The sequence below is a fragment of the Bos indicus genome, chromosome 12 (genome assembly GCF_029378745.1).
Source record: "Bos indicus isolate NIAB-ARS_2022 breed Sahiwal x Tharparkar chromosome 12, NIAB-ARS_B.indTharparkar_mat_pri_1.0, whole genome shotgun sequence".
NCBI classification, from domain to species: domain Eukaryota; kingdom Metazoa; phylum Chordata; class Mammalia; order Artiodactyla; family Bovidae; genus Bos; species Bos indicus.
In genome coordinates this window covers 60,807,361-60,833,715 of record NC_091771.1, presented here as the reverse complement: position 1 = coordinate 60,833,715, position 26,355 = coordinate 60,807,361, and the positions used below count along the sequence as shown (strand labels likewise).

Genomic DNA, 26,355 nt, shown 5'->3' with positions numbered 1-26,355 from the left:
TTAATGGAGCATTTTGTTGCTGGGCATATAGTTCTGAATAACAGACATTCATTGCATGAAGAGCTTTAGCTAAACGTGGATTAACGAGGATCTTTTGGAAAATAGAAACTGCTAAATATTCAAAAGTTATTTGTTCACTTCTAGTTGAAAGGTAAAGTTGAAAGAAATGATGTTTAATAGATTCTGATAAGTATTTAGAATAAAAGCATGTCGTGAATTATATTGCAACTGTGGAAATGCGTAGAAGTGCTTGTCACTGATGAACTAAAGATAAAATTCTCTTCATTCCTTTTGATTGATAAAAGGAATATTAAACATATTTCATTAAAAATCTACCTTGATTCTTTTCTTTAAAACATCTCATACGTGGAAATTTGACCTTTGCTAAAGCATAGTGACAGAGCTAAGTTTGATATCTTCCTCTACTTTGTTTTTTTAATTTGTACTTCCCCAATGGAGCATTTCAAATAACTGAAAAAAAAAAAAAAAAGTCAAGTATGTTAATGAATACCTGTGTTTTGTTGTCTGCCTTAGTGTAATTTGTGTTTTGTTAAGACAATAGACTTTCAGATCAAAAAGAGAGAGAGGGATAGTAAAGCAAGTGATTGACAGATTAAAAAGTAAGGGAGAACAATCTTATAACTTTGTAGCATTTTTAATTCTATTCCATCATCATTTGTGATGCCTGATATATAACATTTTAAAATGTCATATGAAAAAATGAAGGATTTTATCATTAAAAACATTTGAAAAACAGTTTTTATTCTAAGAAGGAGGTGGAAACCCTAAGACATGATGTGACATTGCGTACTATTTGGAAATGCTCAATTTTGATAGAAACAACATAAAAAATGACAAGAGTAATAAGAAAAATTAAACAGAGATAATAAGTAATCTATTTGCCCACATATATAGATGCACACTGGAGAAGGCAATGGCACCCCACTCCAGTACTCTTGCCTGGAAAATCCCATGGATCGAGGAGCCTGGTAGGCTGCAGTCCATGCGGTCGCTAAGAGTCGGACACGACTGAGCGACTTCCCTTTCACTTTTCACTTTCATGCATTGAAGAAGGAAATGGCAACCCACTTCAGTATTCTTGCCTAGAGAATCCCAGGAATGGGGGAGCCTGGTGGGCTGCCGTCTATGGAGTTGTACAGAGTCGGACACGACTGAAGCAATTTAGCAGCATAGATGCACTTATAGGATGCTTTATTTTGTTTGTTTTCTTTTTATATTTTTACTTTGAGGATTTTATTGTATCTCTGAAAAATGAGTGGTAAAACACATGGTTTAAAAAATATGTGACTGCACTTAAATTCACATAAAAATAGCCTTTTACAGCCATACTGAAATTTAATCTTTTTATACAAATTAAGAAAATGTTTCAGAAGAAAAATTAAACATTGAGTTTACCTTTGAAAGTAGAACAATGGAAAATTTTTTTTTCAAAATTTTTACAAATGGTCACCTGTGGGTCAATTTACCACAATAGGAGAACAAAGATGTTAAAATATAGCTGTGCTCAACTGAGCTACTTATCCACACTGCAGTATAGTACTTGATATCAACCCTAAGTCAAGATTTAAAACCATTTCAAGAGACAAGACCCTAAATGTTTTTAGCCACCTCAGTAAGAGGTGTTCTCCTTCCCCAGTCAAGGCTTAATTAAAAGATAACTATATATAAGTTTTGCTACCTCATCATACCTTCAGTTCAGAATACTATTATTATTGGTAATATGATTCATATCTTGACTGATAGGGATGATGTAGTTCAGAAAGTGGGGTTTGAGAAGGAGGACCCTGCATTTGTAGAGGATGAGGTGGCCCTCTTGGTACAGGCTACATACCAGGGCTCATTCCCCTTGGTTGTATAAACAGAAGGCTCAGGGTTCCTGGATCTTCAGTGAACTGGAGTGAAGAGTGAGGGTTATAACAGTGAGGAGGAGGTACAGTAATAGGAGGACCTCCATGTGGAGGTGGGGGAGGACCTGGAGGATGATTTATATAAGATGGCATCTGGGCAATGATATGCCCAGGGGAGGGGTAATTGGTAGTGGAGCAGAGGTCATTGGTGGAGGTGGAACTCAGCTACACATCAAGTGAGGAGTACCTATGGCTTAGGGAGGCTGTGGCACTGAATGGTTTGTTGGTGGTTGAGGAGGTCAGGGTAGTACATATTGTTGCTGTGAAGGCATAATATGATAAGAGTGTGAGACCGTTGGTTGACCCTGATATTCAGGATGATGGTGAGCAGATGCTAGGGCAGGAGATGGTTGTTCTTTAGCAACTGAATTTGAGTCATCCTGAATCAGGAGAATTATTAAGTTGCTGTTGAATTTTGTTGAATATTAAATCCTTGTTCAGTTAGGAAAGATTTCCTGACTGAGCAAGGTAGAAGTGGGACAGATCTGCTGGAGGAGCATGAATATCTTTGTGTGGCTGATTATAGTTCTCGTGCGGCACATGTTGCAAAGGAGGTGCTGGCATCATGGTGTGTTGCTTTGATAGAATATGGCTCATGTGGTACTTGTCTGGTGTCATTATAAAATGATCAGGGATTTCAACTGGTGGTGGGGCAATAGGAGGAGGATGGACATTTTCATCCTCCAAGATTCAGGATTTCCAGGAGAAATATCAATAACCTCAGATACACAGATGACACCACCCTTATGGCAGAAAGCAAAGAAGAACTAAAGAGCCTCTTGATGAAAGTGAAAAAGGAGAGTGAAAAATTTCACTTAAAATTCAACATTCAGAAAACCAAGCTCATGGCATCTGGTCCCATCACTTCATGGGAAATAGATGGGGAAACAGTGGAAACAGTGACAGACTTTATTTTGGGGGGCTCCAAAATCACTGCAGGTGGTGACTGCAGCCATGAAATTAAAAGACACTTTCTCCTTAGAAGAAAAGTTATGACCAACCTAGACAGTTTATTAAAAAGCAGAAACATTACTTTGCCAGCAAATGTCCGTCTAGTCAAAGCTATGGTTTTTCCAGTAGTCATGTATGGATATGAGAATTGGACCACAGAGAAAGCTGAGCACTGAAGAATTGATGAATTTAACTGTGGTGTTGTAGAAGACTCTTGAGAGTCCCTTGGACTGCAAGGAGATCCAACCAGTCCATCCTAAAGGAAATTAGTCCTGAATATTCACTGGAAGGACTGATGCTGAAGCTGAAACTTCAATACTTTGGCCACCTGATGAAAAGAACTGACTCCTTGGAGAAGACCCTGATGCCGGGACAGATCGAAGGCAGGAGAAAAAGGGGACGACAGAGGATGAGATGTTTGGATGGCATCACTGACTCAATGGACATGAGTTTGATTACACTTAGTACAGTTCTATTTTGGCCACCAGCTCAGCTCAAAAAATTGGCAAGTTACAGATGTTGGTAAAGCATATTTTACTTATTTTTGTGCATCATTGTAGTAAAAGATGTGTGTGTCACTGGCCCAGTCATGCTTCTGTTGGAATCCATTTGTTCAAATTTTAATTCTCATTCTTATACCCAAGCCATATTTGGAGAAGCTGTTGAGGAAGAGATAGTAAAAGAGAGGCCAAAAGAAAGAGGGGAAGAGAGAGACTGAGAAGGAGTATGACCATTGCATATCTCAGGATTCAGATAGTAAGATTCTTCCACCAATAAGTACCTTTCCCTAAGTGTGTTTATCCTCTTAGTATCTTTCCTCTTGCTTCTCTTTGTGAACTTCAATTTAGTTTGAGAAGTAATATGTTCTAATCACCTTAAATCAGTCTGTGAGCATTTCTGTTTCATTGCATCTGGGATTTTTCACTAGTGCACTTGGAGACAAAAACTTCATCAATGCACCACTGTCTTCAGCATGGAGAAAGGTCATCTGCATCAGTCCCATGTTTTGCAACCTAGATTCCATTTCTACCCATACCACTCCCCGTTGGCCAAGGGAAAGTTTCCACTTAGAGCCCATGCCTCTACTTTTGGAGGTCATACACGGGATACTTGAGAGTGAAGTTCTAAATTCAAATGGTTCTAAGACCAATACCAGAGTTTGCATGGACATTTACCCCAGGTCTGTTCAGAGACATAGTGGCTAACTCAATTTGTTTTCAGGGTATATGAACAAAACTTGGTCTTATGGGCAACTAGCCCACCTGCATATGTTCTGAGCTTCTCACAGTGCAGAAGGGACCCATGGATGGAAACAGAATGTGGGCTGCATGCAGGTTGGCTCTCTACATAATATCATACTTTATTCTGGAAGTATAAGAAGCCCAATATTTTAAAATTCAATCCTGGATTTCCAGGACTTTATGAAGATATATTTGTCAAGGCAGAAGGATAGAATATACTTTACTTAACAATCTGTTAACTGGATTTTAACTTTTAAGTATCTGGACATATGGTATGTGGGCCGCCATTTATACCCAACTTTCTTGCTAGTGCTAGGGCCTGCCTTTAGGCTTTTATTTATCTATATAAAGAAATAAAGTATGTGAAAGCATGTGGTTTCACATGCATGTGAGAGCAGAGTGGTTTTTTGAAGCAATAGCAGAATATTAAAATATTACATAATTTTCAAATAATTTCCTTCATTTAAAATCATTTAGCAAATAGGTTAAGTTTGGGAAGCATCTTAAACAGAAAACAAAAACTGGCTTTTAAGGAAAACCAGGTTTAAATAGACAAATGATGCAACAAAAACATTGGGCAAAACAAGGTTTGGTGGCACAAAGTAAGGTTCTCCTGAAGAAAGGCTCTTCTGGAACCGGATACATTTAAGACAATGTATGGATAAACTTTGATATATATATATATACACATACAATATTTCAGTCAGTTGTTCAGAAATCAAATCATACTGTTGAGCAAAACAAATTCAGGGCAAAAGTTTTCCTTATCCACCTAGCCTGGTTCTGGTTATAGACTTCATTGTGCTTGTTTGTGCTTGTGCTCACTTAGTCATGTCTCTTTGCTATTGTGACCCTTTGCAACTGTGACCCCCTGAACTGTAGCCTGCAAGGTTTTTCTTTCCATGGAATTTTCCAGGCAAGAATACCAGAGTGGTTTGCCATTTCCTACTCCAGGGGATCTTCCCAAACCCAGGGATTGAACCCATGTCTTGTGTCTCTTGTACTGGTGGGTAGATTTTTACCATGGTACCACCTGGGAACCTCTAGATAGATTTCAATAGCTACCATTTTTTTTTTTTAACTTTCTACTGTTAATGTTATTTAATGTGTAAAAAACTAATGATCATATGTGCTTGTGAATTTTTGAATATGCCATGTAGAAAAGTGTTTACAAACTTTGAATTTCCTGACACTTTCTGCAGATGTTGAAGAACATAGTCATATTTGTCAGAAGTTTAAACTGTTGATCAGCCTTTATTAAAAAACTTAAAAATTCATTTTCTGTCTATAATATAATTTGTCATTTTATCATCTGTTTTAGATACAAGAAAACTGAGAACCAATAAAAAAGAAAAACAAAACACAAAGAAACAAAGATAGTTTGAGGCACAGAACTTTGAAAAATATGAGCTTCTGAAAGTTTACAGGGAATATTTTGCAAAACTAATGAGAAAGTAACTTCTATGAAAGAATGGTAACCTAAGTAACAGTGGGTTCATGAATATTTTAAAAAGGTGTATTCTGTGTTCATTCCTCTTGAACAGATATATCTAAAGAATCAGTTGTATTATAATAAATGATGAAAAATTTAAGTATAAAAATATGTGAACCTATATGGTTTACATTTAATTAGTTTTATTTTCAGAAAAACAACAAAGAATAAGAAAGGAATCAGAATAGAAAAAAAAAAGATAAATAAAATGTTACATTACAAGTTAAAGTCAATCTAAGAAAATTACATATTTTTAAATGGAGAAACACTAACAAACTGCCAAATAATTCTAATGAATTTTGGTATACATAATGATGTATCCAGGAAAAAATTCAACATTAAAAAAAAAATCAAATATACACACGCATACATATACAGGTCTTCACAGGTTGCTCAGTGGTAAAGATGCCTTCAAAGCCATTCAAAAAACTAAGATAATGGCACCTGATCCCATCACTTCATGGCAAATAGATGGGGAGACTGTGGAAACAGTGGCAGACTTTACTTTTGGGGCTCCAAAATCACTGCAGATAGTGACTGAAGCCATGAAATTAAAAGACAGTTGCTCCTTGGAGGTGGAGAAGGCAATGGCAACCCACTGCAGTACTCTTGCCTGGAAAATCCCAAGGATGGAGGAGCCTGCTGCCTGCAGTCCATTGGGTTGCTAAGAGTCAGACATAACTGTGAGACTTCACTTTCATGCATTGGAGAAGGAAATGCAACCCACTCCAGTGTTCTTGCCTAGAGAATCCCAGGGACGGGGGAGCCTGGTGGGCTGCCGTTTATGGGGCCACAGAGCTGGATACGACTGTAGCGACTTAGCAGCAGCAGCAGCTCCTCGAAAGAAAAGTTTTGACCAACCTAGACAGCATGTTAAAAAGCAGAGACATTATTTTATGGTCTGTCTAGTCAAAGCTATTGCTTTTCCAGTAGTCATGGATGGATAGACTCATGTAACATGAGTTTTTCCAGTAGTCATGGATGGATGTGACATGGATGTATTCATGTGGCAAGAATACACAGAAGAACTGTACAAATAATATCTTCACGACCCAAATAATCACGATGGTGTGATCACTCATCTAGAGCCAGACATCCTGTAATATGAAGTCAAGTGGGCCTTAGAAAGCATCAGTACGAACAAAGCTAGTGGAGGTGATGGAATCCCAGTTGAGCTATTTCAAATCTTAAAAGATGATGCTGTGAAAGTACTGAACTCAATATGCCAGCAAATTTGGAAAACTCAGCAGTGGCCACAGGACTGGAAAAGGTCAGTTTTTATTGCAATCCCAAAGAAAGGCAATGCCAAAGAATGCTCAAACTACTGCACAATTGCACTCATCTCACACACTAGTAAAGTAATGTTCAAAATTCTCCAAGCCAGACTTCAGCAATGTGTGAACCATGAACTTCCAAATCTTCAAGCTGGTTTTAGAAAAGGCAGAGGAACCAGAGATCAAATTGCCAACATCTGCCGGATCATCAAAAAAGCAAGAGAGTTCCAGAAAAAAATATCTACTTCTGCTTTATTGACTATGCCAAAGCCTTTGACTGTGTGGATCACAATAAACTGTGGAAAATTCTGAAAGAGATGGGACTAGCAGACCACCTCATCTGCCTTTTGAGAAACCTGTATGTAGTTCAGGAAGCAACAATTAGAACTGGACATGGAACAGACTGGCTCCAAATAGGAAAAGGAGTACATCAAGGCTGTATATTGTCACTCTGTTTATTTAACTTATATGCAGAGGACATCATGAGAAATGCTGGGCTGGAAGAAACAAAAGCTGGAATCAAGATTGCCAGGAGAAATATCAATAACCTCAGATATGCAGATGACACCACCCTTATGGCAGAAAGAGAAGAGGATCTAAAAAGCCTCTTGATGAAAGTGAAGAGGAGAGTGAAAAAGTTGGCTTAAAGCTCAACATTCAGAAAACAAAGATCATGGCATTCGGTCCCATCACTTCATGGCAAATAGATAGGGAAACAGTGGAAACAGTGTCAGACTTTATTTTTCTGGGCTCCAAAGTCACTGCAGATGGTGATTGCAGCCATGAAATTAAAAGACACTTACTCCTTGGAAGGAAAGTTATGACCAAACTAGACAGCATATTGAAAAGCAGAGGCATTACTTTGCCAACAAAGGTCCATCTAGTCAAGGGTATGGTTTTTCCTGTGGTCATGTATGGATGTGACAGTTGGACTGTGAAGAAAGCTGAGCACCGAAGAATTGATGCTTTTGAACTGTGGTGTTGGAGAAGACTCTTGAGAGTCCCTTGGACTGCAAGGAGATCCAACCAGTCCATTCTGAAGGAGATCAGCCCTGGGATTTCTTTGGAAAGAATGATGCTAAAGCTGAAACTCCAGTACTTTGGCCACTTCATGCGAAGAGTTGACTCATTGGAAAAGACCCTGATGCTGGGAGGGATTGGGGGCAGGAGGAGAAAGGGACGGCAGAGGATAAGATGGCTGGATGGCATCACCAACTCGATGGACGTGAGTTTGAGTGAACTCTGGGAGTTGGTGATGGACAGGGAGGCCTGGCGTTTTGCAGTTTATGGGGTCACAAAGAGTCGGACTTGACTGAGCAACTGAACTGACTGATGGATGGATGTGAGAGTTGAAGTATAAAGATAGCTGAGCCCTGAAGAATTGATGGTTTTGAACTGTGGTATTGGAGAAGACTCTTGAGAGGCCCTTGGACAACAAAGTGAACCAACCAGTCCATCCTAAAGAAATCAGTCGTGAATATTCATTGGAAGGACTGATGCTGAAGCTGAAACTCCAATATTTTGGCCACCTGATGCAAATAACACTCATTTGAAAAGACCCTGATGCTGAGTAAGATTGAAGGCAGGAGCAGAAGGGACAACAGAACATGAGATGGTTGGATGACATCACCAACTCAATATACATGAATTTGAGTAAACTCTGGGAGTTGGTGAAGGACAAGGAAGCCTAGCATGCTTCAGTGCATGGGGCTGCAAAGTCAGACATGAATGAGCGGCTGAAATGAACTGAACTGAAGCCTTTGAATGAAAAACCATGAGGGACTTTGAAAATTAGTGTGTAAATTACCAAACCTACAAAAATAAAATAAAAATATTTCATCCAATTCATACAAGCCAAATGTTGCTTCCTTGAACACAAGCTCCTGTTCTTCCCCAATAAGTTTTTTATAATATCATGGAGTTTGTGCCTAACATTCCAGCTTATTCCCTGGAAAAGAACAATAAGTCAAATAATGTAGCCCATTCTGGAAGCAATAAGACACCAAAATTTTCAGATCATTTAAAATTGCACCTCTAAAATGATCATTATCTGATATAGATTACAGTTCATTTTTATGAGCATATAGGATTTATACTCAAGATGTTCAATGAAAGTAGATTTAATTCAGCTTAAACATTAGCAGTCAGAAATAACACAATTATGACCTAGCAGGGTATATTCATCATTATGAAAATAAAATATTCTACAAGTGAAGGTAGTTATCTGTGTAACCCAGCTATGAAGAATGAAGACTCACTAATTTCTATTACATATGATAAACAAATATGCAAAGGTTAAACATAGCATAGTGTAGAACACATAGTAAGTATTCAATAATTACATTGTTTAAAAAATAAGTCATTATAGATCATTTGTATATTTTTATGCAGGTGTCACTGTGGTAATGGTGACATTAATTAAAATGAAATGTGGCCTCCTTAAATTCTGTCGTTACTGATACATGATAATTTGTGTGAAGACATATAAGAATAGAGTAGTGAAAAACATACTACCTTTTAATAAAACTGCATAATGTGAAATTTGTCTTTAATATGATGAGTTTTCATCACTGAAGGAGGTAATGAGTGGTCGGTCAAGATATATTTCAAAGTTTTTTTATGTACCTGGGGAAGATCTGTGCACACAACAATCAGTTATTTGGGAAATTACTACAAAAAGATTGCTTTGATATAGATTAATGCCCAATCACATTATGTTAACAGGGTTTTATGTAATCTGACATTATTAACAGCTCTCCAGTTGGAAAGTAAATCATGACAAGGTTAAACATTTCACTTCTCATTTCTGGATATAAAGGTATATAATGTGTATGTTAATGATATTTATTTGTGGAGAAATATAAAGAGAAATAAACAATGGGAAGTGATGGTGATAATTAAGAAAATTGCATGCAGCTGAGTCAATAGAAAACCACAGAAAATAGTACTGGTATGTGACTATCACAGCACAAAGAACTGCTGAAATGTAAGCACCCAGAGGCTAGAGTGTAGTAGAAGATGCTGCAAGAAGGGGTAAATATGTGCTTTATATAAGCCGTGGAAATCTTGGCAAGCAGGAAATGGTGTCCAGTGTCTAGAGATGTGGAACTAGTGTCGAGAGATGCTGTTTCATCCCTGCTTATGCAGAAAACAGTAAGGTCACGTTCCTTTAAATCAAGGCAAATCAGGTAGATACTTCTACATACAGACTGTGGGGCTCTTTCTGGGCCCTTGAGAATCATAGAGTAAACAGTGATTAGAGGATAATATACAGTAAGTCACTTAATCCTTCTGTATATTTTGATAACGATTAAAGTGTCAATGGCTGTACATTTTTCACTTCATTATAGTACTGAGGAAATTTGAAGCAAGAAAAGAGAAGAAAAAGAAAAACTTAAGTGATGAGAGAAAGCTAGAGAGAAAATGAATAGCAACTTCACCCTATTAAACCTACTCTACCTTCACCCTGCTTTTGAGTAAATGCCATGTTCATCATCTATGAAATTGGAGTGTCAGTGTCCAGGGATGTAGGATCAAATGGTAAGGTGGGAATTTTCATTTAGGGCACTACAGAGAAAGCTATAGGTCAAGGACTTCAGGTTCTACTCTGCCTCTTCTGGGGCTAAAAGGATTACTCAGAATAACCCTAATTGACCACATTGCTTCGGATAATTTCCACTTCAAGGTTGTACTATAAAACAATATTTATGCTCACTTTAACCTCATTTGGAAGACAAATTATAGGCTCAGCCTTGTTTGGGGGCTTATTGTGGCTCATGTGGACACCATGACTAGTAAAATGGCAAAAGGATGAATTGACAGAAGTTGAACACTGGGCTTGCTCCCACTGTGGGGGTGTGTGTGTGTGTGTGTGTTGTGTCTAAGGAAAGCAAATGGGTTGGCATAGTAGTTTAGCTTAGAGGCAGGCTGAAAGAAAGAATTCTCATCAACATGACAATGTACCTGGGAAGTAGGAAGGATTTTTAAATTGTGACAATTAAGAAACAAAGTGTTCCATGGTTCTTCACAGAATAAGGGTAACTCTTTATTTCCACAATAGCACTTACATATACCACATAAGTACACTTGACACTTTACCTGCATTACACATTTAACCCTCATGTGAACCCTGGGAGACAGGAAATCTTAGTAGGGTTATTTTCTGGAGGAGGAAACTGGAGCAGAGAATTCAGATTGTCCACATGGTAGTAACTGAAAAGAAATATGTTAATGTAGCATCTTTGGGGTTTCAGCAGGTACTTTCAAAAATAATCTCTCCCAATGTATTGCTTAATATTTCTTCAGCAATGATGGAAATAGTCTACCATACTGTCCAATATGATAGTCACTGGCCATATTCAGTGATTGAGCACTTGAAATGTGGATACACTGATTGATAAATTTAAATGTAATTCTACTTCATTTAAGTATCAAATATGCTAGTGGTTACAGTATTGGGGTCTCATCAGAAAAATAATTTATTAATAAAAAATACATTTTGTGGATCTTAGGTTTTTATTTTCTGATGACATATTCCACATTATTAACTCAAAAACATTAGTTATCTGTATTTCAAACAGTTAAAACTTTTCTGGGGACAGAGTATAATTTGTAGATTATGATGATACATCAAAAACACCTTTCTCTAAATTTATCTAATGAAAATATCTTTTTAACCACATACTTATTAGAAATTTATATACAGTGTCTGGAAACATATAGTTTACTAATATTAGTTTCAAAAATCTATAAAATTTTAAACCCTGATTTTTTAAATTATAAAATTTTTGCCAGTTAAATATAACGATTTACACAGTATGGCAGCATTTTGTTTGTTCTATCTTAATAAAGTCACAAACTACAAAAATATCATTTTTCCTCCAGGTCTTCTTAAATTATCCTTAATAATTAAAAATTAAAACATCTTTATTCATTTGGAATATACTAAATGATCATTTGATTAGTGTTTTTACAATATCAAAATGTGGAACGTTGGTGTTGGCTTTCTCTAACTATCTTGGAATAAAATTTTATTTTTTAATTAATTTTTTATTGAAGGATAATTGCTTTACAGAATTTTGTTGTTTTCTGTCAAATCTCAAGATGAATCAGCCATAGGTATACATATATCCCCTCCCTTTTTAACCTCCCTCCCATCTCCCACCCCATCAACCCCTCTCAATTGATACAGGGCCCCTGTTTGAGTTTCCTGAGCCATACAGAAAATTCTCATTGCTATCTATTTTACATATGTTAATGTAAGTTTCCATGTTACCTTTTCTATACATCTCACCATCTCCTCCCCTCTCCCCATGTTCATAAGTCTATTCTTTATGTCTGTTTCTCCATTGCTGCCCTGTAAATAAATTCTTCAGTACCATTTTTCTAGATTCCATATATATGTATTAGAATACAATATTTATCTTTCTCTTTCTGACTCATTCCACACTGTATTGTAGGTTCTAGGTTCATCCACCTCATCAGAACTGACTCAAATGCATTCCTTTTTATGGCTATGCAATATTCCACTGTGTATATGTATCACAACTTCTTTATCCATTCATTTGTCAATGGACATCTAGGTTGCTTCCATGTTTTAGTCATTGTAAATAGTGCAGCAATGAACAATGGGATACATGTATCATTTTCAACCCTGGTTTCCTCAGGGAATATGCCTAGGAGTGGGATTGCTGGATCATATGGTGGTTTTATTCCTGTGTTTTTAAGGAATATCCATACTGTCTTCCATAGTGGCTAAATCAATTTACATTCCCACAAGTGTGCAACACCCTCTTCAGCATTTATTGTTTGTAGACATTTTGATGATGGCCATTCTGACCATTGTGAGGTAATATCTCATTGTGGTTTTGATTTGCTTTTCTCCAATAATGAGCAACGTTGAGCATCTTTTCTTGTGTTTGTTAGCCATCTGCATGTTTTCTTTGGAGAGATCTCTGTTTAGGTGTTTTTCCTGATTTTTGATTGGGTTGTTTGTTTTTCTGGCATTGAGTTGTGTGAGCTGCTTGTATATTTTGGAAATTAATCCTTTGTCAGTTGTTTCATTTGCTATTATTTTCTCTCATTCTGAGGGTTGTCTTTTCACCCTACTTATAGTTTTCTTTGCTGTACAAAAGCTTTTAAGTTTAAACAGGTCTCACGTGTTTACTTTTGTTTTTATTTCTGTTACTCTAGGAGGTGGGTCATAGAGGATCTTGCTTTGATTTATGTCATTGAGTGTTCTGCTTATGTTTTCCTCTAAGAGTTTTATAGTTTCTGGTCTTACATTTAGGTCTTTAATCTATTTTGAGTTTATCTTTGTGTATGGTATTAGGAAGTGTTCTAATTTCATTCTTTTACATGTAGCTGTCCAGTTTTCCCAGCACCATTTATTGAAGAGGCTCTCTTTGCCCCATTGTATATTCTTGCCTTCTTTGTCAAAAATAAGGTACCCATAGGTGCATGGGTTTATTTCTGGGCTTTCTATCTTGTTCCATTGGTCTATATTTCTGTTTTTGTGCCAGTACCATACTGTCTTGATGACTGTAGCTTTGTAGTATAATGTGAAGTCAGGAAGGTTGATTCCTCCAGCTCCATTCTTTTTTTTTTCAAGGCTGTTTTGGCTATTTGCAATCTTTTGTGTTTCCATGTGAATTGTGAAATTTTTTGTTCTAGTTGTATGAAAAGTGACATTGGTAATATGATAGGGATTGCACTGAATCTGTAGATTGCATTTGGTAGTATAGTCATTTTCACAATACTGATTCTTCCTACTCAGGAACATGGAATATCTCTCAGTCTGTTTATGTTGTCTTTGATTTCTTTCATTGGTGTCTTATAATTTTCTGTGTAGAGTTCTTTCATCTCCTTAGGTAAGTTTATTCCTAGACATCTAATTCTTTTTGTTGCAATGGTGTATAGGATTGATTTGTTAATTTCTCTTTCTGATTTTTCATTGTTAGTATATAGAAATGCAAGTCATTTCTCTGTATTGATTTTGTATCCTGCAAGTTTGCTAAATTCACTGATTAGCTCTAGTAATTTTCTGATATTATCTTTGGGGTTTTCTATGTACAGTATCATATCATCTGCAAACGGTGAGAGCTTTACTTCTTCTTTCCTGATCTGGATTCCCTTTGTTACTTTTTCTTCTCTGATTGCTGTATCTAGGACTTCCAGAACTATGTTGAATAATAGTGGTGAAATTTGACATCCTTGTCTTATTCCTGATCTTAGGGAGGATGCTTTTAGCTTCTCACCATTGAGAATAATGTTTGCGGTAGGCTTATCACATATGGCCTTTACTATGGTGAGGTAGGTTCCTTCTATGTCCATTTTTTGAAGAGTTTTAATCATAAATGGGTCCTGAATTTTTTCAAAGGCTTTTTCTGCATCTATTGAGATTATCATATAGTTTTTATCTTTCAAGTTGTTAATATGGTGTATCACATTGATTGATTTGCATATAGTGAAGAATCCTTGCATTCCTGGAATAAACCCAACTTGATCTTGGTGTGTGAGGTTTTTGATGTGTTGCTCAATTCTGTTGACTAAAATTTTGTTGAGGATTTGTGCATCTAGGCTCATCAATAATACTGGCCTGTAGTTTTCCTTTTTTGTGTTGTCTTTGTCTGGTTTTGGTATCAGGGTGACTGTGGCCTCATAGAATGAGTTTGGAAGTGTTCCTTCCCCTGCAGTTTTTTGAAAGAGTTTTAGAAGGACAGGCACGTTTGATAGAATTCTCCTATGAAGCCATCTGGTCCTGGGCTTTCATTTTTGGGGGAGATTTTTGACCACAACTTCAATTTCAGTGCTTGTAATTGAGTTGTTCCTAATTTCTATTTCTTCTATTGAACTTTTCTAAGAATCTGTCCATATCTTCCAGGTTATCCATTTTATTGCCATATAGTTGTTCATAACAGTCTCATAATCATTTGTATTTCTGCATTATCTGTTGTAACCTCTCCTTTTTCATTTCTAATTTTGTTGATTTAATTCTTCTTTCTTATTTTCTTGATGAGCCTGGCTAAAGGCTTGTCAGTTTTGTTTATCTTCTCAAAGAGCCAGCTTTTAGTTTTATTAATCTTTACTATTGTTTCTTTCACTTCTGCTCAGATCTTTATGATTTGTTTCCTTCTATTAGCATTGTTTTTTTTGTTTTTTTTTTCTCTTTTCCCAATTGTTTTAGGTGTAAAGTTAGGTTTTCTATTCGATGTTTTTCTTGTTTCTTGAGGTAGGATTGTACTGCTATAAACTTCCCTTTTAGAATTTCTTTTGCTGCATCCCATAGGTTTTGAGTTGTCGTGTTTTCATGGTCATTTGTTTCTAGAAATGTTTTGATTTCTGACTTCTTCAGGGACCTGTTGTTTTTTTAGAAACGTGTTGTTTAATCTCCATGTGTTTATGTTTCTTACAGTTTCTTTCTTGTAATTGATATCTAGTCTCATAGCATTGTGGTTGGAGAAGATGCTTGATACAATTTCAATTTTCTTAAATTCACTGAAGTTTGATATGTGACCCAAGATGTGGTCTATCCTGGAGAATGTTCCATGCGCACTTGAGAAGAAGGTGTATTCCTCTGCATTTGGATGACATGTCCTGAAAACATCAATGAGATCCATCTCATCTAATGTATCATTTAACACTTCTGTTTCCTTATTAATTTTGTTTTGATGATCTTTCCAATGGTTTGAGTGGAGTGTTAAAGTCTCCTACTATTATTGTGTTACTGTCAATTTCACCTTTTATGTCTGTTAGTGTTTGTCTTATGTATTGAGGTGCTCCTATGTTGGGTGCGTAGACATTTACAATTGTTATGTCTTCCTCTTGGACTGACCCCTTGATCGTTATGTTGTGTCCTTCCTTATCTCTCACAATTTTCTTTATTTTAAGGTCTATTTTTCCTGCTATAAGGATTGCTACTCCAGCTTTCTTTTGCTTCCCATTTGCATGGAATATGTTTTTCCATCCTCTCACTTTCAGTCTATATGTGTCTTGAGGTCTGAAGTGCGTTTCTTGTAGAGAGCATATATATGGGTCTTATTTTTTTATCCATTCAGCCAGTCTGTGTCTTTTGGTTGGAGTATTTAATCCATTTACATTTAAAGTAATTTTTAATATGTATGTTCCTATTGCCATTTTCTTATTTGGGGTTGATTTTGTAGACCTTTTTTCTTCTCTTATATTTTTTGACTATATAAGTCCCTTTAACATTTGTTGTAAAGCTGGTTTGGTGACACTGAATTCTCTTAATTTTTGCTTGTCTGAAAACCTTTTTAGTTCTCCATCAATTTTGAATGAGATCCTTGCTGTGTACTGTAATCTTGGTTGTACATTTTTCCTTTTCAGTGCTTTAAATATATCCTGCCATTCCCTTCTGGCCTGCAGAGATTCTGCTGAAAGATCAGCTGTTAAGCATATGGGGTTTCCCTTGTATGTTACTTGTTGCTTCTTCCTCGCTGCTTTTCATGCTCTTTCTTTGTGTTTAGTCTTCATTAGTTTGATTAGTATGTGTCTTGGCATGTTTCTCCTTGGGTTTATCCTGTATGGGATTCTTTGTGCCTCTTGGACTTGATTGACTATTTCCTTTTCCATGCTGGGGAAATTTTCAACTATATTCTCTTCAAATATTTTCTTGTACTCTTTCTTTTCCTCTTCTTCTTCTGCTGCTGCTAAGTTGCCTCAGTCGTGTCCGACTCTACGTGACCCCACAGACGGCAGCCCACCAAGCTCCCCCATCCCTGGGATTCTCCAGGCAAGAACACTGGAGTGGGTTGCCATTTCCTTCTCCAATGCATGAAAGTGAAAAGTGAAAGTGAAGCCGCTCAGTCCTGTCGGACTCTTAGCGAGGGACCCTTGTAATTCAAATGTTGGTGCCTTTGATATTATCCGAGAGGTCTCTGAGACTATCCTCAGTTCTTTTCATTCTTTTTACTTGATTCTGCTCTTCAGAAGTTATTTCCACCATTTTATCTTCCAGCTCACTGATTCATTCTGCTTCAGATATTCTGCTATTGATTTTTTCTAGAGTATTTTTAATTTCAGCAATTGTGTTGTTTGTCTCTGCATGTTTATTCTTTAATTCTTCTAGGTCTTTGTTAATTGATTCTTGCATTTTATCCATTTTGTTTTCAAGGTTTATGATCATCTTTACTATCATTATTCTGAATTCTTTTCCAGGTAGTTTTGCAATTTCCTCTTCATTTATTTGGACTTCTGTATTTCTAGTTTGTTCCTTCATTTGTTTAGTATTTCTCTGCCTTTTCATTATTTTTTGTAACTTATTGTGTTTGAGGTATCCCTTTCCCAGGTTTCAAGCTTGAATTCTTTCTTCCTTTTGGTTTCTGCTCTCCTAGGTTTTGTCCATGGTTTGTGTAAGCTTCAGATAGGGTGAGATTTGTGCTGAGCTTTTGTTTGTTTGTTTGCTTTTCCTGTTATGAGCAAGGCTGAGTGAGGTGGTAATCCAGTCTGCTGATGATTGGGTTTGTATTTTTGTTTTGTTTGTTGTTTAGATGAGGTATCCTGCACAGGGTGTTACTGGTGGTTTGGTGGTGCCAGGTCTTGAAAGGGGTTCCTTTGTGTGAGTTCTCACTATTTGATACTCCCTAAGATTAGTTCTCTGGTAGTCTAGGGTCTTGGAGTCAATGCTCTGACTCCAAAGTCTCAGGGCTTAATCTCAAGTTGTGCATGGTTTTATATATTCTTTTCTTCTGATCTGGTATGCCTGTCCACTGTCAGCCGATGTTCTGCATGCACTTCTGTGTCTGAAGATGTATTCCTGATGTATCCATGCTGAGAGATGTACTCCATGTCCACCTACTCCGCCATCATGTTCTCTATGAAAATTTATTTTTTATTTTATCTGATATATTGGAATATAGTCGATTTGCAATGTTATGTTAGTTTCAGGTATACAGTGAAATGAATCTGTTATACATATACATATATTCATTGTTTTTTAGATTCATTTCCCATATAGGTCTTCCCTGGTATCTCAGCTAGCAAAGAATCCACCTGCAATGCAGGAGACCCTGGTTTGATTCCTTGATCAGGAAGATCCCTTGGAGAAGGGATAGGCTACCCACTCCCGTATTCTTGGGCTTCCCTGGTGGCTCAGCTAGTAAAGAATCCACCTGCAATGCCCTGGCAGGCCACAGTCCATGGAGCCACGAATAGGTGGACATAACTGAGCGACTTTCACTTTCACTATCCCATATAGATCACCACAGAGCACTGGGTAGAGTCCCCTGTGTTATACATTAGGTCCTTGCTGGTTATCTATTTTATATATAGTAGTGTGTATATGTTAATCCCAATCTCCTAATTTATTCCTCCCCTCTTTTTTGACTTTAATAAATTTGTTTTCTACATCTGTGACTCCATTTCTGTTTTGTAAATTAGTTCATTTTTACCATTTTTTGACTTCATATTTGTGATATCATGTAATAATTTGTCTTTCTCTGACTTAATTTCTAGTCCAGCCAGGTTGCTGCAACTGGCATTATTTCTTTTTTTTTTTTTTATGGCAGAGTAATATACCACATCTTCTATATCCATTCCTTGATGGACATTTAAGTTGTTTCCATATTTGGCTATTGTAAACAGTCCTGCATGAACATTGGGGTCTATGTGTATTTTTGAATTATGTTTTTCTCAAGCTATCTGCCCACAAGTGGGATTGCTTGATCATATGTTAGTTTTATTCCTAGTTTTTAAAGAAATCTCCATACTGTTCTCCATAGTGGTTGTACAGTTTACATTCCCACCAATAGGTTATGAGGGTTCCTTTTTTCCTGGAGTAAAATTTGATATGTGAAGATATTTTATACATACTGACAAGCTAGAGAAAGATTTAATAACTGAATTCATCTGAAAACTATTTGTATTTTGTCAGCTCTGCTATATGGTTCTTCCAGTGTTACTTCTGTAATTGTCATTGTTTTTGTGACTGCTGGGTTGTTTTGCTTTCCTTTTTTAGTTGGTAAGAATAAAATAATCTAAGATACAAATATTTTGGCATCAAATAATTCAATATTTTTAGTTAATACAAAATTTGCTCTGTTGGCAATAGCTGAAGGGTAAAACATGTGAACATTTATTTCTATATAAACACATATTTCCCACCTCTATGCAAACTCTATGCATATTCATCATATATTTACCATAGCTCATCTACTGTTTGGGGGAAAATACATAGTTTATATATTCACATATATTGAGTATATAAATAAACTTTTGTAAAATGAATGAATGACAGAACAAATACCATGTTATCATTCAATATTAGTGTCTATTAGTGTGGAATAATTTTTTTGCTAATAATGAGGAAAATTTCTTATTCTGTGACATTTGAAATGAGTAGCAAAAGTGTAGGTGTCATTTTGAGATAACTATCAAAATATGAAATATACAGTTTCATTTTATATATTCAACTCTGCAGACATGAATTTTGGAATGCTTAAAATAACATACTGCAGTACTATCATATAACAGAATATTAAAGAGCTTTAAAATGAATTAAAATCATATATTTGGTTTTTAAAGCTAGGCGATGCTAATAGCAGAGTTACTAAGCATACAATGAATAAAATGGAGTACAGGACAAAGCATTGTTCAGTCGAATATTAACAGTGTTAAGGTTGGCAATCACTAGTCTAGATGTAAGAAAGTTATTAAACTTCTAGTAAAAAAATATAAGAAGAGATATTTACCTTATGTTAGGCAACACTATTGTAATAGGATGACAGGCAGTACAATGAAAGAAGAAAAACCCACTTTGCTTTATAAAACATAAAAAAGTTTGATTTTCAATATTCACCATTAAGAAAATGAAAGTGAAAGTGAAAGGTGCTCAGTCCTGTCCAACTCTTTGCAACTCCATGGACTGTACAGTCTATGGAATTCTTCAGGCTAGAAGACTGGAGTGGGTAGCCTTTCCCTTCTCCAGGGTACTTTCCAACCCAGGGGTTGAACCCAGGTCTCCTGCATTGCAGGCAGATTCTTTACCAGTTGAACCACAGGGGAAGCCCAAAATGGGAAAGAAGACTCAATTACAGATTGGGTTTCCCCGGTGGCTCAGTGGTAAAGAATCAGCCTGTCAATGCAAGGAGACACAGGAGACGCAGTTTGGATCCCTGGGTAGGGAAGATCTCCTGGAGGAGGAAATGGTAACCCACTCCAAAATTCTTGCCCAGAAAATTCCATGAAATGCAGTCCATAGGGTCACAAAGATTCAGACACAACTGAGCAACTGAGTGGTTGCGTGTGCACACACACACACAAACACAGATTAGGAGACAACATTTTTAAAAAATATCTAGCAAAATACTTCAAATGAAAGAAAAAAAACACACAGCTGACAAATGTGATAATCACAATTAAAATTTAATTTGAACAAATAGACCTAGAGATAGATACATGAAATACATACTCATAAAAGATACATGAAAATAGTATTATTTAAAGAAATGTAAATTAAAAGAACAGCAAAACATCACCATATCTCTAATAGAGTAACAAAAATTAAAGAAAATAAAATTAAAGACTGAACCTTCCAACTGTTAACAAGAGTATCTTGTGAAATAGCTGGGACTCATAGCACTGCTGATAAGAATCTAAATGGATGTAAACGTTTTGGATCAGATATTGGCAGTTTCTTAAAGTGTTAAGAATATATCTACCATATATATTCCAGTTCTAGGTGTATGACCAGAAGTAATTAAAATATGTTTCCATACAAAGACATAGACACATACTTTTGTAGTACCTTGATTTTAATAGCCATAAACTGGAAGCAACCCAAACAACCAATGAGTGGTTATATAGACAACAAGGGGTGAAGCCTAAAATGGAGTACCCATACATCACTCAAAAGAACAAAGTATTGTTGCACCTAGCATGGTAAATGACTTTAGAATTAAATGCTGAGTAAAAAGAGCCATACACAAGTAGTTCATACATTTTACTCAATTATTATTAAATTATTAAAATATATCAAGTTTTATTAAAGTTACAGAAATGAAGCTAGTCCTTACACCCAGGGATTATTTCAGCTAAAGACACCTAGAAACTGAAGAAGACAGTTTGAAAGATAGTAATGCCTTTATAATATTTTCAATTATGTCTGCTTTAACTATAATTAAATAGATATTTCAAAATTTTGCAATCACTAAATTCTAACATACACACAAATATGAGTGTGTATACATAAATTTGTGTGTACATAAACACATATATACAACTATTTTTTCTGATATAAATGGGCAGTTATGTCATAGTACTAATTCTTGGAAATATGTATTCTAAATAGACTGATGAAGGTAATGTGAAGAAAATTAAAATTTCAGTTCAAATAATAAAAATAAGCATTTTCTCCTGAAAACATGGCTTCAACTTAATCTAGTATAAGATAGCTAATGATGCCTCTTAAAATCAAACTTATTCCTTATTATAAAGCAATGAACTATGAAAGAATATCCACTTATAATTTGCAACTGAGATGGACACAAATAAATCATTTCATAGATAGTTAAAGTATTATCAGCTGGAAAGACTTTCAGAACTTGCAAAATAATATACATGAAAATACCAAATGCAGGAAATCAATTACACTGCTTGCTCTTTTATCAGGTGCTTAATATTCTAATTGCTTGAGAAAGGTCAATATGCATAAAATATTTTGAAAATGGAAATCATATACAAATATGAGGAAATTTTCACTATTCTCTTTTAAATATTCAGTCCTATCTTAAATGAGATTGGGTGCAACAGCTTAAAACCTAAAGTTTTTCCTGTGGAAAGGAACTATTGTCTAATGAAAGAGATTTGTAATGTGTAGAATATTGTACATATGAAGTCCATGTGAAAATCTTTAAATGAATGGTGGAAGAGTTTTTGGAGAGCCTGAGGTCAGTGTTATAAGGATAGTCTGTAGAAGCTGTATTAGAATATTCCTTGAGTAGTAGACTATTCAGTTATTTTTGATACGATATTAAGAAAGAAGGAACTGATAAAAGAAGTCTAGTGGATGGCATTTTTAGCATTGTACTGTACAAAAATATATCCATTGTTGCATTGGTGTAACACACCACAGGTAGTATCACATAATTATGTGAATGTACTAAGTGTACAGCAGCTAATGATAATTTTAGCAAATGCAAAAACACATACACTGCACTGTCTGTTAAAAAGTTTATAATATGGTACTATTTAAATAAAACATTTCTTAAAGAAAATTCAGGCTCTCGTGGCTGCCAATTTGCAGCCCTGTGATTCAAAGACATGGTGTAGTTTCTGGCTCTCTGCATTCCGCTGTATGGTAAGATTCTCTTACTTGCCTTCATCTGGTAAGATGGAACTATGTGACTATTACTGGTGTTAGAGCTAGTAGCAGAAGATATATGTATAAATTCCTTTTGACTGAGGTATTTATTTGAAGCAAGAGGGTAAAACAGGGTAAATGTATACAGGAAGTCTGTACTCTTTCTAACTTTTTAAAATAAATCTAAAACTATTCTGAAATGTTCAGTTCAGTTCAGTTCAGTCGCTCAGTCGTGTCTGACTCTGAAATGTTACTATTTTTTAAATGTAGCAAATCAAATTCAACAGTACATAAAAAGGGTGGCTCAGATAGTAAAGAATCTGCCTGCAATGTGGGAAACCCATGTTTGATCCTGGTCAGGAAGATCCCCGCTCCAGTGTTCTTGCCTGGAGAATCCCAGGGACAGGAAGCCTGGTGGGCTGCCATCTATGGGGTCGCACAGAGTCGGACAGGACTGAAGCGATGCAGCAGCAGCAGCAGCAGCAGGAAGATCCCCTGGAGAAGGGACTGGCTACCCTCTGCAGTCTTCTTGCTTGGAGAATTCCATGGACATAGGAGCCTAGCAGGCAACATCCCATGGGGTCTCAAAGAGTCAGATATGACTGAGCAACTAACACTTTTTTTTCCACTCTGATACACTTTTTTTTTTTTCACCCCAACCAAGTGCGTTTATCACAGAAATGTGGAGTTGGTTTAACATTTGAATATTAATAAATACAACTCACATTACTAAACGAACAAAAACATGACTATCTCACTAGATGCAGAAAAAACATTTGACAAAATTCAAAACTTGTGACAAACTGTTAGCAACTTATGAGTAAAAGGTAATCTTTTTATCTCATAAAAGGTAGTTTTATAAAGCCTACAGCTAACATCATCTTTAATACTAAAAGATAATTATTTTTTCTCCTAAGATAAGGAACCAACCAAGGATGTTGACTCTCACAACATCTAGTGTGGTTGTAGCCAGTGGGATGAGGCAAGAAAAATAATTAAAGTCATCTGGGAAAAAAGTTCTATGTAGAAAATTGTATTAAGTCTACAGAAAAGCTACTAGAACTTGAGTTTAACAAATGTGGTAGACAAGAACATTTCTGTATTTATTGTGATGTATCAAATCCAGCTTATACTTTTGTTTATGCATGCTCCTATTTACAAAGTAGATGCTGTGCTACTGCATGTCCTCTCTGAATCCTTTTTCCCAATGCCTGTGTCTTCTGTCTTTCAGTTAACTTCTCATTTTCTCTCTCTCCCTTCCACAATCCTACTGCCTCCCTCCTTTTCTTTATCTCTCTCATTTTTCTATTTTCACATATTCTTCATATTGATATTATTAATATACCTTATTGTGACTTTTAAAATGGAAATGAAGTTGAGCAAAGAGAGTTCAAGTGAATGGATGAGTTACATTTTTGACCTTTTATTACAAATTATCTAAAACATTTCAACCACAAGGGCTTTTTAAAACTTATTCTTATACAGCTTAAATGATTTGCAAATTACAAAGGGTCACAATATTCAATTTAAAAACAGGTTTCAACTTACTTTTAGATCAGTTTTTATGAGAAATTTAATTGCAGGAGTTTAATATTAATGCATTCTCCATACATTTTATAGTGTTTTACTTGATTATATGAAAAAAATACCATATACTGTCAAGAATTGTTAGACAGCAATACTTTCATTATACTAGTGTAAAATGACAGGTGCTACTTTACAGTCTTAAATACAGTTGAAACATTGGGAGCTTATTTTGTTATATTAAAGTGAGGATTTATCAAAAGAGTGAATATAAGTGCAATGTGGGGGTAGCACTTAATGCAATCATTATAGGTTCTCAGAAATATAATAGCTAAAGAAATATAGGCAGAATAGTAATAAATTTGGTGATGTATTTATTGTTTATAAAAAGCAAAATAAAGAGTAAAAAATAGGTCAAATTATACTATAATAGAAATACAAAAACATAAAAGTTTACAATTTATGTTAGTTTGTGTAACGGTTTCACCTATAGTGCTTCAATGTTATATGTTCTATATAGATTGATTTTTAATCTGTAGAACTGGAGCATAAGTTCTATGATTTGATAGTGTATAAAAAGTGTCAAAAGAATATTTGAGCCTTATCAAGGTCAATAAAAATAATTCTATTGCTAATTCAGTTAATGTTAGGCAGTTTGTTATGTTCAAGTTCATTTAAAAAAATGTCCATTCTTTCAGGAATTAATTTGCACAAAAACACAGTGAGTTATTTCTGCCTCTCAACATATTGTTGTCATGCTTTTAATTAGAGGATACTTATTAATCATATAAACCAATCTTTGTATTGATTCTTTGAATGGATTACAAATAGATAGTGATCATCCTGAAGGTCATTATTTCCAAATTGCAAAGAATCAGGCAATGATTATCAAGGTACAAGAGTGCTTGATAACACAATCAAGAATTTACATAATTCATTATGATCTCTTTATCCAGGAAGATGTAATGATAGCATGCAGTAGGGAGATAAATTATAGAAAATTATCTGCTTATAGCTTCATACATATTTAAAAGAAAGATTATTTTTCTGATAAACCAGGCCCTGTATTTTCAAGGCTGTTTTGTGCAAAGTTATTATGCTTCTATTGTTATAGACTCTAATGCTCACCTTTATCTTCTCAGCACTCATATCTAAAAGTATCTTTATTAATATTGTTAATTACAATGTATATATACATATAATGTGTATATAGTAGATTTTTAAAGTTTAAAATGATCACTAGTCATTCTTTTAACTAAAGAAAATGCACTCTTTTCTTTCTATATTTTTTGCCTGTCTTCTTTAATTATTGCTACTTATTCTAAATTCCTTTAAAATCCTCAATGGAAAACATAATGATGAATTGAATAAGGTGGTTGAAGTTTAAACAATGGTATATAGTAGCAATCATTTGCATTTTAATTCCAGCTATGACATGAGAGCCTTTGATATTTTGAGCTAGCTATTTCTTCCTAATCTCAATTTAAAATATGAAATAAAAATTAAATATATAACTCCAAATTAGATTAATACAATCCCACATTATTTTAATATAATAAATGTTTTTACTAAAAGGAAGACAGCCTTATCTTTCATTGGATATATATCAAATGTCAAATAGTAAAAACTGATGAAATGTTTTCTAGTTAATTGTATCATAAAGCCTTTGTTATTGAATTGTTTCTTATAAATATGTATATTTGATCTCTTGTTTTGCACCCCTGATATCTCCTAAGATAGTATGTGCACTATCTTGGATATGAATCATGCAGGTATGAAGAAATAAAACCACAATAACATCAACAATAATAATGTCATTTTTCTTAATTAATTCTGTCCTTGAAACACAGCAGGTTGTCTCTATATGATACCCAAAAAGATTTAAACCATCCTCCAATTTTTCTTCCTTGATATCACCTCCTCTATCTGTTTTAATTTTTTTGGTCAATTATTACAATACTTTTCTAAATTCCCAAACGGTTTGCATCCTCAAATCCTATGGTATTGCAACCAGAGATTAAACTTCTAAAGATATATTTTTATATAAATCCTATGTTTGAATATTCCAGTAATTGTTTCTTGTCTCAAATAAATATTAGTTTACTTACAATGTAGCATCCTACAATTTTATGACAGAATGCCTCTTTTGTTTTTTCCACTTTATACTCCATTCTTTGTTCTCTGGTTTGTCAACCATGTTTCATTTCTTCAATTGTCTCCTAACTGGCACGCTTGCACTTCTTCCTATGATATTTCTAACTTTTTATTTTACCTTAAAGCTGAAACTTCCCCTTTGGTTAATAGCTTTGATTTCACATCTTCTGGTCACCTTATTTGAGTCCTAAAATCTGGACGATAAATGGCAAAATCTCCATAATCCTTCAGAAAACCCTGTAAGTATTTCTATTGAGAGATTATGTCACATATTTGGAATACTTGTTTCTCATTTTACTTCACAAATAGATGCACATATTCTATAAGGTACTAAGAGCCTCAAAGTGTTGTAGAGTGACTGAATGAATCAAAGATAAATTAACAGAGTAACTTATTATTGTCTTCTCTCCCTTCTTTCCTGAGAAATTAAATCTGGGATAAAAGCCCTTAAAATTTAATTCTAAGATGTATGTTT

General features: G+C 35.2%; 1 pseudogene; it reads right to left on the bottom strand.

The window, feature by feature from the left end:
- Positions 1 to 1,730: 1,730 nt before the first annotated feature.
- Positions 1,731 to 26,355, bottom strand: part of LOC109567073 (E3 ubiquitin-protein ligase Hakai-like) — a 40,808-nt pseudogene continuing 16,183 nt past the window's right edge.